Genomic DNA, 12,645 nt, shown 5'->3' with positions numbered 1-12,645 from the left:
GGTAGATGTTAATAGCTTGATAGCCTTAAATCCAGTCTCTAGTAGCTACCTTGTGGCAATTGATACTCCATGGACATATGATGGTCTACCGCTGGTTGTGTGGTTCTAACTATCTTTGATGCCCCCTCTATGCTAGTACATGAGGCACATGTTTTACTACAAAGCTTATTGTGTTGAATTCTCATTGAGTTTTGGTTGCAATTAACTAGATTTAAGCTAGTTTGTATATTGGTTTTATGTGGCACACTTTCACTTAGGAAAGATGCATCCTTTATTGGCATTATCTATTTTATCATGGCCATACAACATGTAGGCATCACCCATACATGATGACATACTTGACAACTTTCTAGCATGGCTTGCATATAGTGTATAGAGGTAGTTGCATCCTTAAACATATGAGGAGCTAGTTGCTAGCTTGAGGAGCATGATGCATGATGCATGACTAGCAAATATGTCTAGCACAAATGGCCTCCTAGTCGATCTTGAGATCTTCTTTGTGTGCTCCATATAGGTCAAATTTAAGGCTCAAATATAATAGCCATTGTAGAAAGTAGCCAGGTATATCAGCATGTATAATGGATACATGCATGTTGTATAGCCATGATCAGGTAGATGATGCAAGCATATAGAGAATGCAAGTTACATGATGTGGAACAATCTTTATGCCTCTAGTGCATCTTAGGCATTGTTATGGGACATTCTAGTTAAGTAGGGAACATAGTGAGGGAGAGACCTCTCGAACAAGGCAACAAGACTAGTCCACAGTTCTTGGCATCATGGACTAGCCTATCAAAAAAATGTATATGTACTTCAATATCTCTAATTTTGGGCTTGTGAATGATAGGAAAAGGGAAAAAAAATCATACTTGATCTAGCATATGTGATCATATAACCCAAATTTAAGGCTTGCATGATTTAACATAACTAAGTGACATGTTTTATCTCCTCATGTGGGAGGAATGGTCATACAATGATTAAGATGACTAAGAGGCTCTCTCAAAAAAAAAAGACTCAATAACACAACATATTGTTGAATATGGATGAAAAAATTCGTGGAATAAAGCATCTTCTAGCCATCCAATACGGAATGGATTTTAGATGCATGTCATTGGCAATTACCAAGCAAAAAGGGAATTTGGCAAATATAGAATCTGTCCATTCTTGAAATTTAGTAGGAGCAGTCTTAATTCCAAAGGCAAGGACTGTTCATTGGTAGTGACCTTGTGGAACACAAAAAACGGTTTTGTAGCGATCTTCAGCTTTGAGTGGAAGTTGCCAAAAACCTGACTTCATATCAAACTTGCTAAAAATATTTTCCTCTTTTAGTTTATTTGAGTAATAAAACTTTTAGGGGAATGGGATGTCCATGGCCTATTAAATATTCATTTAGAGGTTTATAATTTATGACCATTCTTTTCTTCCCTCTCTTTTGCTCTGAATGTTTATTCACATAAAAGGCTTGACAAGCCCAAGGAGAAGTAGTTGGCTCTATAAGCCCTTTTTCAAGAAGAGCGTGAATCTCTTCTTTGCATAATATAAGATCTTCATCCTTCATGATTGAATGAACTGCCTTTGTTGGAATACCATTAGGCTGCATAGGCAGAGAAACAACATAGGAAACCTGTTTTTCTTTGTACATAAGCGGGTCTTCATGGATGAAAATCATCAGGTGTTCATTGACTTTCTATATGACTAGGGCATGCAATTCCATTTCTCTTTTTATCCACTGATCTCGAATAGTAATCTTATGTTGGGAAGTTGTTTCCGCAATAGAATATATGGTTCTGCCAATTTTGGGGAGTAAAGCCATTTCTGCCATTTTTCCTTTGTAGGAGATTGTGAAATGATCAGACCACAAGGTGTAGGGGACCAGATGTTGTAGAATATTGGTCCCAATAAGCAAATCATATCTCATTTGCTTCATTAATTGTATTTCAATAGGAACCTTAATGTGGCCAAGTTATAGATAAGCCTGTGTCACATGCATCAATGTGACCTTCTTGTTGTTGGAAAGTTCAACTATGATTGGAGTAGAGGATTTAATACATTTTGAAGGGAAAAGTTCAAAGGGGGCAATATTTAGGCTTGATCCTGTATCCAACAAAGCATCTACACATAAAGAAAATTGGGGCATGTTTTTTAATTGAACACAGATCATAGAAATAGGGCTTCTAGTGTTCAAAGAATTGGCTTTAAGTATCTAGGACTGAGATAGCCTAATTTTATTTACTGGTCTAATAGGAAATTCGGTAGAAGAAGAATGTAGTTCTTGTAGGATGGAAGTGATACCTTGTGACAATTCTTTTTGTCTTGCTAGAATTTTTCTATAGACTTTACAAAGGAAGTGCAGTTCTTGCTGCATAAGAAGAAAATATTGTACCATGTCAATACCTTTTTGTTGAGTGCCAGTAGTCACAAAACATAATGATTGCATGAGCTGTGAAGCAGTGTAGGGCCGATGTAATTTTTCAAAGTTATACGGGACAAACATATTGGCTTGTCCTTTGGTTTCAAGGCCGAGAGTTCCTCGTTTAGGAAGATCATAGGGATTCGCATAAAAATCTTGGCATACCTTACTTTTATGTTTTTTGGAGGAAGAGCTTGTAAAGGTGTCAGAATCATGAGAGTGTGACGAGCTTTGTTTGACTTCTTTTTCACTTATATTTCTTGGAAGATTCACCTTTTATAGTGGAGGTAGCTCCAACAAACAATTTTTCCAATTTATCTTTTCTTTCGGGAAAATGGACTGAGTGTGCATTTACTGGTTCAAATTTCTCAGGATGAATAGCGTCATCCTCAGAATCTTCAGAAGTATCTGTGTTAGATACTAAAGAGTCATCTAAATAGGCAGTATGCGAGGAGGTATTGTTGCCACTAGAATCAGGAGAAGAAGAGGAATCTTCATTGTTAGAAGAATAGCCTTCAGTTTCCGAAGAAGAGGAATACTCACCAGAGGAAGAGGAGTCACTAAGATAGTGCATGTTGATCTTAGCAGCATTGGTTTGTGATTTGCCTTTCTTTGGACACTTGTTTAGAAGATGCGAGAAACTACCACAAATATAGCATTTGAGGTCCTTCTTGGAGTCATTTTCATGATGCTATGACTTGTCACACTTGTGATGAGTTTTACCATGTCGGTGACGATGTGAATGTTTGTGATGTTTAGACGATTTGTAACTGGAGTCTTGCTTGTTAAAATAGGGCTTGTAATTTTTATAATGGCGATAGGAAGAATGTCTATATTTTGAGCCATTATAACTGGTAGTTGCAAAACTGTAGTTTTTACATCCAAAATCTACTTCATATTTAGAAGTAATTTTACAAACTGACTGGGGGAATTTTTGGTTCAATTGAGTCATCTTTTGGTGATGTGACAGACTTGCTTAATGGTTTGTTCTATTGTTTGTATGATCTGACCTACAGTGTCAGTAAAATCTCTATTCTCATTTTTCATTATTTGCTTGCAGTAGAAGGGAATTGGCTTTGGGAAGGAGCATACCAAATGTTCCTTCATGAAGTTGTCATGTGCACCAAGACCTTCATATAGTAGTAGCTCTCTCATATAGATGAGATATTCTTTATATAGCCAGGGATTAGATAGCTTGGATTTAAAAAATGCTTCTCGAGCTTCGAGAGCATCATCTAGCTTATTTCCAACTAATTCACCAAGGAGAAGTTCAAAGAATCGTTGGATTGGATCAACATGTTGGACAATAGCAAGTTTGACTTGTGGATGGATAGATATCCACCACTATTTCAATCCATTGACGAACCCATGAGTCATTGCATTCAAGATATATGTTCTATTTGTTTGAGATTTTTCCATAATTTTTTGACCCACATATGCATACATCATGTATGCCTACTTTTTCAGGGAATCCAAATTTTCTATAGAAGCTATTGTAAGAGGGTTTTGAATGCGAAGAGGAAGTAGTTACATTCAAAGGTACAGTAGTAGTATTGACAGGAGATGATTTTTTACTTACAGTATGAGTATTAAGATGAGCTTGAAGAACTGAATTTGAAGATGATCGTGATCTATGGGGGTTGATAGGGACAAATTCTTCATCAACCACATTGTCTCCATCTTCATCCGAAGAAGAAAATGTATAAGCAGCTTGTTGTTGTAAAGCAATCTGATCCCTAAAGTACCATGCAAGTAATTCATTAGGAGGGATATATGGGGGATGCTGTTCAATAGTTTCACCCATCCTCCTTGAGTTGAGGTGGCCTTCAACATGGCGTGTGAGATCATCTTTTTGGCGGTTCTCTGGGGGTCAATGCACAAAGGCATTTGATCTAAAATTTGATTTGCCTCTATTTGTTGATGCGATCAAGATCATAATCATCAACCTTATCAAAATCAATTTGATAATCAACATCAAACCTATTCGAAAACATAAATTCAAGATATTTTGCCAATCCTTTAGCTGTAGTTCCTGGCTGTAAAATTTTTCTAGGCTGGGGATCATCCATAATATCAACTAGAGCAGGATAATAAATTTGTTGGATTTCCTTTAATATGTCTTCTGAGTCCTAATCATTTGATGAATTTTCTAAATCTTCATAGCAATACAGATCCAATTTCTCAGGATTGGAGGTAGAAGCTGTTTCTGATGTGCCTTTACCTGTAGGAATTATCATTTTTCCTTTACCTTTGCAGTCTGAGGATAATTGATGTACATTTAGCATTCCTGATGATGGAGAAGCAAAATGGGAACTCCATCCCTTTTGTAGTCTTTTATTTGAGAAACTAGTCTAGTCAATAGTTGCAGTTAGGACTAAATAATAGCTCGTACTTGTTGATAGTGGTGTAGTAGGGCTGGATTTGGAGGACTTGACTAATTGTTGGCATAAGGCAACATTTTGTTCCAAAATATGTTTGATGAGGAGAAAGATGTTTGATGATATTTTTTATGTTTTGCACTGCCAGTGTGTGAAGATATTTCCATTGAAAATGATCTTTCCGAAGCAGAGGATACAGATCTTTGGAATAGGTTGCAATCTTGGGTGTGGAAGAATTTATCCAATTGAGACACCCTAAAAACTGTTGTAGTTGCTTCACACTGGTGAATGTATCTAGGATATCAAGTATCTTGGTCAAAACATGATCCTGTAATTTGATGGTGCCTTGGTGGATTTCTAAACCTAAAAACTCAATGGAGGTTTGAAACATCATAGATTTAGTAGCTGTTAGGACCATGTTGGCATCTTCTATTGCTTTAGCAAATTTAGTAAGATGCTCAATATGTTCTACAATTGTCTTAGAAAAGACAAGTATGTCATCTATATACAATGGCAAGAAAAAAGGGAATTTAGCAAAGATAGAATGTGTCCATTCTTGAAATTTAGTAGGAGCAGTCTTAATTCCAAAGGCAAGGACTGTCAATTGGTAGTGACCTTGTGGAACACAAAAAGCAGTTTTGTAGCGATCTTCAGCTTTGAGTGGAAGTTCCCAAAAACTTGACTTTAGATCAAACTTGCTAAAAATATTTTCCTTTTTTAGTTTTTTGAGTAATAAACCTTCTAGGGGAATGGGATGTCCATGTCCTATTAAATATTTATTTAGAGGTTTATAATATATGACCATTCTTTTCTTCCCTCTCTTCTGCTCTGAATGTTTATTCACATAAAGGGCTTGACAAGCCTAGGGAGAAGTAGTTGGCTCTATAAGCCCTTTTTCAAGAAGAGTTTGAATCTCTTCTTTGCATAATATAAGATATGCATCCTTCATGCTTGAATGCACTGCCGTTGTTGGAATACCATTGGGCTGCATAGGCAGAGAAACAACATAGGAAACCCGTTTTTCTTTGTAAATAAGCAGGTCTTCATGGATGAAAGTCATCAAATGTTCTTTGAATTTCTGTATGACTACGGCATGCAATTCCATTTCTCTTTTTATCCACTGATCTCGAGCAGTAATCTTTTGTTGGGAAGTTGATTCCGCAATAGAGTATATAGTTCTTCCAATTTTGGGGAGTAAAGCCATTTCTGCCATTTTTCCTTTGTAGGAGACCAGGAAGTGATCAGACCAGAAGGTGTAGGGGACCAGATGTTGTAGAATATTGGTCCCAATAAGCAAATCATGTCTCATTTGCTTCATTAATTGTATTTCAATAGGAACCTTAATGTGACCAAGTTATAGAAAAGCCTATGTCACATGCATCAATGTGACCTTCTTGTTGTTGGAAAGTTCAACTATGATTGGAGTAGAGGATTTAATACATTTTGAAGGGAAAAGTTCAAAGGGTGCAATATTTAGGCTTGATCATGTATCCAACAAAGCATCTACATATAAGGAAAATTGGGGCATGTTTTTTAATTGAACACAGATCATAGGAATAGGGCCTCTAGTGTTCAAAGAATTGGCTTTATGTATCTAGGACTGAGATAGCCTAATTTTATTTACTGGTCTAATAGGAAATTCGGTAGAAGAAGAATGTAGTTCTTATAGGATGGAAGTGATACCTTGTGCCAATTATTTTTGTCCTGCTAGAATTTTTCTATAGACTTTACAAAGGAAGTGTAGTTCTTGCTGCATAAGAAGAAAATCTTGTACCATGTCAATACCTTTTTGTTGAGTGTCGCTAGTCACAAAACATAATGATTGCATGAGCTATGAAGCAGTGCAGGGCTGATGTAAATTTTCAAGGTTATATGGGACAAACATATTTTGCTTGTCCTTTGGTTTCAATGCCAAGAGTTCCCGGTTTAGGAAGATCATAGGGATTGGAAAAAAATTCTTAGCGTACCTTGCTTTTATGTTTTTTGGAGGAAGAGCTTATAGACATGTCAGAATCATGAGAGTCTAACGAGCTTTGTTTGATTTGTTTTCCCTTATATTTCCTGGAAGATTCACCTTTTACATTTGAGGTAGCTCCAATAAACAATTTAAAACAAACAAAGTGAGCACAGAAAAAAACGTGACGGAAGCGGAAGACAAAACTGAAAATGCAAATGAAGAGTGAGAATAAGGATGAGTTACTGAGAGATTGATAACAAGTGAGTACGACTAAAAAATTCTAATGTGAAAACCTTGTATTGCTTGGTGATGCCAATGACATGAATCTAAAAACCATTATGTATTAGATGGCTAGATGAGCAGAAGATGCCTTCAATTGTAAACCCATGGTGCGAACATGAAGCATAAGTAATTGTGCTAAAATAAGGGTCATCAATTGCTATAACATAGTTAGGGCGTAGTTCAAAAAAGATTGGGCCATTGGACAATGGAGAGACAACAACTCCAACTATCATATCATGTAGTTGCAAATGCCTAGTATCTAAAACGATAGCCATACAAGAGGCATTCAAACCTCTTCTAAAGAGGGGAATGATACCTATTGCTATCTAACCAAGATGTAGATAAGGATAATCTTTTTTATGCTGATGTTTTTGTATTTTTAGGAGTACTAAGGCTAGCAAATTTACATGTTGATCCTCAAAAAGAGTATCACCAATTGTTAATATGCCATGGTCTTCGATGTACATAGTGGAAGCTTTAAATTTAAATAACTGGTTCTCACCATATATGTGTGCTGCATCAATTTCAAGAAGAATCCATTTTGAACTCGGTTGTGACTCATCCACAATAATTGTTGAATTTCCCACTGATTTATAATGCTTTGAGAGTGTCTTAAGAGTAGAGGTGAAAACATTACCAGCTTGCTAAGAGGAAGCCATCAGGTTTTATTGGACGGTTGAGGATGTTCACTCAAAAACTCAGCCAAAAACGACAACATAGCCTGACTGCTTTAACACGAGCACAAGACCTCACTTGTCACTTTACTACCTTACTTATCTCAAGTGATAATTTTGAATGCTTTGAAAGCAAAACACAAAGTGAGTGTAGAAAAAACGTGAGGGAAGTTAAAAGTAAAACTGAATGCAAACGCAGAGTGAGAATAAGGATGAGTTGTTGAGAGACTGATAACGAGTGAGCACGGCTAAAAACTTCTAATGTGAAAACCTTGTATTGCTTGGTGATTGCGCCTTTTGAAATGGCAATACAAAGGGAGTATTTATAGGCTTTAGGGGGTGAAGGATAAGGAAGCACTGGGTAGTGCTTGTTGACGAAATAATATTTGTGCCTTTTGGTGGGAAAATGGAAAGGTATCATACAAGCAATGTTGTGGGGATAACCTTTACATGTGTCAAGGTGGTTGTCAGGACAAAAGGTCAACTACAGTATTTTGGATGCCAGGAACATATTCAAATGTTACATCAAGAACATCAAAGAAAAGAGTCCATCTTAAAAGGTGTTTATTCCCTATCTCATTTGGGGCCTTCTTTGTCAGATAGTCGGGTACATGTTTGAGATCTGTCTGTATGTTGAAAGGGATTTACTCCATAAAAAAACTAAAATATTTTATAACTTTGATCATAGCCAGTATCTTGTGTTGACAGGAGGGGTAATTTTTTTGAGTACTGGTAAATATTCCTAAAGCATATTTGCATGGGTGAAGAGTTGAATAATCTTCTTCACATAAATAGGCACCCCATTCAGAATTGGAAGCATCAATGTACATGATTAATTGCAGACATGTAGGAAGTCGAAGAGGAGGAATATGTTTGATGAGATTTTTAATGTTTTTCACTGCCAGTGTGTGAAGAGATTTCCATTGGAAATGATCTTTCTGAAGTAGAGGATACAGATCTTTGGAATAGGTTGCACTCTTGGGTGTGGAAGAATTTATCCAATTGAGACACTCTAAAAACTATTGAAGTTGCTTGACACTAGTGAATGTATCTGGCATATCAATTATCTTGGTCAAAACATGATCCTATAATTTAATGGTGCCTTGGTGAATTTCTAAACCTAAAAACTCAATGGAGGTTTGAAACATCACATATTTAGTAGGTGTTAGCACCATGCTCTCATATTCTATTGCTTTAGCAAATTGAGTAAGATGCTCAATATGTTCTACAATTATCTCATAAAAGACAACTATGTCATCTATATACACCAAGCAAAAAGGGAATTTGGCAAAGATAGAATGTGTCCATTCTTGAAATTTAATAGGAGCAGTCTTAATTCCAAAGGCAAGGACTGTCCATTGGTACTGACCTTGTGGAACATAGAAAGCGGTTTTGTAGCGATCTTCAGCTTTGAGTAGAAGTTGCCAAAAACCTGACTTTAGATCAAACTTGCTAAAAATATTAGCATTTTTTAGTATTTTCAGTAATAAACTTCTAGGGGAATGGGATGTCCATGGCCTATTAAATATTTATTTAGAGGTTTATAATTTATGACCATTCTTTTCTTCCCTCTCTTTTGCTCTGAATGTTTATTCACATAAAAGGCATGACAAGCCCAGGGAGAAGTAGTTGGCTCTATAAGCTCTTTTCAAGAAGAGTCTGAATCTCTTCTTTGCATAATATAAGATCTTCATCCTTCATGCTTGAATGAACTGCCTTTGTTGGAATACCATTGGGCTGCATATGCAAAAAAACAACATAGGAAACCTGTTTTTCTTTGTACATAAGTGGGTCTTCATGGATGAAAATCATCAGGTGTTCATTGACTTTCTATATGGCTAGGGCATGCAATTCCATTTCTCTTTTTATCCAGTGATCTCGAATAATAATCTTCTATTGGGAAGTTGTTTCCGCAATAAAATATATGGTTCTGCCAATTTTGGTGAGTAAAGCCATTTCTACCATTTTTCCTTTGTAGGAGACTGTGAAGTGATCAGACCAAAAGGTGTAGGGGACCAGATGTTGTAGAATATCGGTCCTAATAAGCAAATCATATCTCATTTGCTTCATTAATTGTATTTCAATAGGAACCTTAATGTGACGAAGTTGTAGAAAAGCCTGTGTCACATGCATCAATGTGACCTTGTTGTTGTTGGAAAGTTCAACGATGATTGGAGTAGAGGATTTAATACATTTTGAAGGGAAAAGTTCAAAGGGGGCAATAGTTAGGCTTGATCCTGTATCCAAAAAACTATCTGCATATAAAGACAATTGCGGCATGTTTTTTAATTGAACACGGATCATAGGAATAGGGCCTCCAGTGTTCAAAGAATTGGCTTTATGTATTTGGGACTGAGATAGCCTAATTTTATTTACTAGTCTAATAGGAAATTTGATAGAAGAAGAATGTAGTTCTTATAGAATGGAAGTGATATCTTGTGTCAATTATTTTTGTCCTGCTAGAATTTTTCTATAGACTTTACAAAGGAAGTGCAGTTCTTGCTGCATAAGAAGAAAATCTTGTACCATGTCAATACCTTTTTGTTGAGTGCTGGTAGTCACAAAACATAATGATTGCATGAGCTGTGAAGCAGTGCAGGGCTGATGTAAATTTTTAAGGTTATACAAGAAAAACATATTGGCTTGTCCTTTGGTTTCATAGCCAAGAGTTTCTAGTTTAGGAAAATCATAAGGATTGGCAAAAAATTATTGGCATGCCTTGCTTTTATGTTTTTTAGAGGAAGAGCTTATAGAGGTGTCAGAATCATGAGAGTCTGACAAGCTTAGTTTGACTTGTTTTCCCTTATAAATCCTGAAAGATCCTCCTTTATAGTGGAGGTACCTCCGCTAAACAATTTAAAACAAATAGAGTGAGTGTAGAAAAAAAACGTGACAGAAGCAAAAGACGAAACTGAATATGCAAATGTAGAGCGAGAATAAGGATGAGTTGCTGAGAGATTGATAACAAGTGAGCATGACTAAAAACTTCAAATGTGAAAACCTTGTATTGTTTGGTGATTGCCAATGACATGCATCTAAAAACCATTCTGTATTGGATGGCTAGATGAGCAAAAGATGCTTCCATTTGTAAACCCATGATGCGAACATGAAGCATAAGTAATTCTACCAAATAAGGGTCATCCATTGCTATAACATAGTTAGGGTGCAGTTAAAAAAAGATTGGGCCATTAGATAATGGAGAGACATCATCTCCAACTATCATATCATGTAGTTGCAAATGCCTAGTATCTAAAATGGTTGTCGAACAAGAGGCATTCAAACCTCTTCTAAAGAGGGGAATGATACATGTTGCTATATAACCAAGATGTAGATAAGGATAATCCTTTTTTATGCTGATGTTTTTGTATTTTTGGGATTACTTAGGCTAGAAAATTTAAATGTTGATCCTTAGAAAGAGTATCACCAACTATTAATATGCCATGGTCATCGATGTACATAGTGGAAGCTTTAAATTTAAACAATTGGTTCTCACCATATATGTGTGCTACACCAATTTCACGAAGAATCCATTTTGAGCTTGATTGTGACTCATCCATAATAATTGTTAAATTTCCTTGTGATTTATAGCGCTATGAGAGTGTCTTGAGCAGATGTGAAAACATTACTAGCTTGCTGAGAGGAAGCCATAAGGTTTTACTGGATGGTTGAGGATTTTCACTCAAAAACACGGCAAAAAATGGCGACACAGCCTGATTTCCTTAACACGAGCAAGACCTCACTTGTCACTTACTACCTTACTTCTCTCAAGTGATAATTTTCAATGCTCTAATACCAAACACAGGGTGAGTGCAGAAATTATGTGGCAGAAGTGGAAAACGAAACTGAATGCAAAGGGAGACTGAGAATAAGGATGAGTTGTTGAGAGACTGATAACAAGTGAGCACGATTGAAAACTTCTAATGTGAAAACCTTGTATTGCTTTGGTGATTGCGTCTTTTGAAATGGAAATACAAAGGGAGTATTTATAGGCTTTAGGGCACGAAGGATAAGGAAGCATCTGGGTAGTGCTTGCTGACGAAAGAATATTTGTGCCTTTTGGCGGGAAAATGGAAAGGTATCATACAAGCAATGTTGTGGGGATAACCTTTACATGTCTCAAGGTGGTTGTCGAGACAAAAGGTCGGCTACAATGTTTTGGATGCTGGGAACATGTTCAAATGTTACATCAAGGGCATCAAAGAAAAGAGAGCAGCTTAAAAGGCGTTTATTCCCTATCTCATTTGGGGCCTTCTTTGTCAAATAGCTCGGTACATGTTTGAGATTTGTCTATATGATAGGAGGGGTAATTTTGTTGAGTACTAGTAAATATTCCCGTAGCATATCTACATGGGTGAAGAGTTGAAGAATCTTCTTCACATAAACAGGCACCCAATTTGGAATCGGAAGCATCAATATACAATATTAATGGCAAACCTGTAGGAAGCCAGAGAGGAGGAAGATGTTTGATGAGATTTTTTATGTTTTGCATTGCTAGTGTGTGAAGAAATTTCCATTGGAAATGATCTTTTCAAAGAAGCAAAGGATACAGATCTTTGGAATAGGTTGCAATCTTGGGTGTGGAAGAATTTATCCAATTGAGAAACCCTAAAAACTGTTGTAGTTGCTTCACACTGGTGAATGTATTTGGCATATCAAGTATCTTGGTCAAAACATGATCCTATAATTTGATGGTGCCTTGGTGGATTTCTAAACCTAAAAACTCAATGGAGGTTTGAAACATCACAGATTTAGAAGGTGTTAAGACCATGGCGACATCTTCTATTGCTTTAGCAAATTGAGTAAGATGCTCAGTAGGAGCAGTCTTAATTCCAAAGGCAAGGACTGTCCATTGGCAGTGACCTTGTGGAACACAGAAAGCAATTTTGTAGCGATCTTCAGCTTTGAGTGGAAGTTGATCAAACTTGCTAAAAATATTAGCCTTAT

The sequence above is a fragment of the Lygodium microphyllum genome, chromosome 22 (assembly GCF_053477565.2).
Source record: "Lygodium microphyllum isolate KBCC chromosome 22, Lygodium_microphyllum_v1.1.10, whole genome shotgun sequence".
Taxonomy (NCBI): domain Eukaryota; kingdom Viridiplantae; phylum Streptophyta; class Polypodiopsida; order Schizaeales; family Lygodiaceae; genus Lygodium; species Lygodium microphyllum.
The sequence above is the reverse complement of the archived record's forward strand: the minus strand, read 5'-3'. Positions refer to the sequence as shown.